Source organism: Elephantulus edwardii, unplaced genomic scaffold (genome assembly GCF_000299155.1).
Source record: "Elephantulus edwardii isolate Elephantulus edwardi_28Jun2011 unplaced genomic scaffold, EleEdw1.0 scaffold00295, whole genome shotgun sequence".
Classification (NCBI taxonomy): Eukaryota; Metazoa; Chordata; class Mammalia; order Macroscelidea; family Macroscelididae; genus Elephantulus; species Elephantulus edwardii.
Genome location: NW_006400045.1, coordinates 479,290 through 481,750, shown reverse-complemented (window position 1 = coordinate 481,750; position 2,461 = coordinate 479,290).

Sequence of the window (2,461 nt, the reverse complement as noted above, 5' to 3'; positions counted from 1 at the left end):
TATTCCTCTTCATAGTTTCAGGATTCTTGGATAATTTTCTCAGCACATGGATTAAACAGCTATGGAGATAGAATACAACTCTGATGCACTTCCTTCCCAATTCCAAACCACGCAGTGCTCCCCTGCTCCGTTCGCACAACAGCCTCCTATTCTAGGTATATAGGTTCCTCATAAGCACAATCTAGTGCTCTGGAATTCTCATTCTTCTGAATATCAGACATAACTTCTCATAATCCACACAAACACATCTACATAGTAAATAAAATGCAGATAAACATTCTATATATAAACTGTTTATTGTTCAAAACCCAATGAAAACTAAACAAAAAGGTTATAGATAGAATGATGCAAGTCCCTTAATATTGTATGTCTCTGTGATCTCAGTCCTAAGTAGACCCCTGAGCTCAAGATTCTGACTCTACCCTTTACATAGACTTTGTATTTAGACTTTTTTAATTTGCAATGTTATTAGATTCTACTTTGAACTGTTGTTGATTTTTCTCATTAAGTATAGAAAACCTTCCTAATCACACAAGAGTGGTCATATATGATGTGTTTGTTGTTGTTATAGTCAAGCACAACTCATAGCTACCCTATGAACAAAAGATCTGAACCCTGTTCTAACTATGCCGTTCTCACACTTCTTGTCACACAGAAGCCCACTGTGGCAGTAACCATGTCATTCAACCTGGTTGAGGGTCTTCCTCTCCTTTTTCCACCCTTTATACTTCTTAGCATTATGTCCTGTTTCAAAGAATAGCTCCTCCAAGAAACATGCTCAAAATATGTGAGACAAAGCCTGATAATTCTCACCTCCAAAGAGTAATCTGGCTGCACCTTCTCCAAGACATATATGTTTCTTCTTTTGAACATCCACGGGACTTTCAATGCTCTTTTCCAACATCACAGCTTAAAGGCATCAACTCTTTTTCTGTCATCCTCATTCATTGTCCAGCTCTTAGGTGCACAGGAAGTGATTAGAAAGACTATGTATGACCTTAATCAGAAACAATTTACTCCTCTAACTGATATAATTATTATCAATAATTTGAGGAGGTCCTTTACTACAGATTTTCCCGAGGGAATTGTTTTTGTTGTTGTTGTTATGTGCCGTCGAATCGCTTGCGATTCATAGCGACCCTATGTACAACAGCTTTAAACTCTGCTCTGTCCTGTGCCAATCTTATTGTCTCATACACACTCATCCCGAATGCCCCAGTCACCAAATCAATCCATCTCCCAGAGGGCCTTCCCCTCCTGTGCCTGCCCTCCTCCCTCCCAAGCATGCTGTCCCTCTCTAAGGACCAATCTCTCCTTACAACATGTCCAAAGTATGTCAAACGAAGCCCCAGAATCCTTGCCTCCAAGGAGCAGCCCAGGTAAACCCTCTCCAGGATGAATCTGTTTTCTTAGCAGTCCATGGCACTCTCAGCACTCTTCTCCAACACCAAAGCTCAAAAGCATCAATTCTCCTTTTATCCTCCGTGGTCATTTTCTAGCTGTCTGATGTATAACAATTGATTGCAAAGGCCATGGCCTGTACCAGACGTACCTTAGTCTCCAGAGACTTCGTTGCTCTTGAGTACTTTAGAGAGGTCCTAATAGTAGACTTTTCCATTGCAATATGTCTTTTAATTTCCTGGCTGCTGGTGCCTAAAGTATTGATTGTGGACCAAGCAGAATAAAGCTGTGAACAATCTCAATTTCTTCACCATCCATCCTGATGCAGCCAATTGGTCCAGTGGTGAGAATCTTTGTCTTCTTGACATTGAGCCTTAATCCATACTGATGGCTGCAGTCCCTGACCCTCAGCAGCAAGCACTTCAGGTCCTCCTCAGTTTCAGCAAGCAGGGGTGTATCATCTGCGTAACGCATATTGTTGATCGATCTTCCACAAATCCTGATGCCACATTTCTCTTCGTAGAGCCCAGCCTCCCAGATGATCTGTTCTGCATACAGGTTGAAAAGTTATGGAGATAGGACACATCCCTGGCATACGCCCTTCCCAATTTTGAACCATGCAGTGTTTCCGTGTTCTGTTTTGACGACTGGCTCTTGGTTCAAGTATAAGTTTTGCATTAACAAAATCAAGTGTTCTGGTATTCCCATTCTTCTCAGGGTCAGCCACAGTTTGTTATGATCCACACAGTCAGACACCTTTGCATAATCAACGAAGCACAAATAGTCATTCCTCTGGTACTCCCTGCTTTCAGCCAATATCCATCTAACGTTAGCTACAGTATCCCTAGTACCATGACCCCTTCTAAACCCAGCCTGGACTTCTGGCAGTTCTCTGTTGATGTGCTGTTCCAGTCATTTTTGATAATCTTCAGCAGAATCTTGCTTGCATGTGAAATCAATAATATTGTTCTGTAGTTTCCACACTTTGTTGGGTCACCATTCTTTGGGATGGGAACAAATATAGATCTCTTCCAGTCAGTTGGCCAAGTGGTTGTTCTCC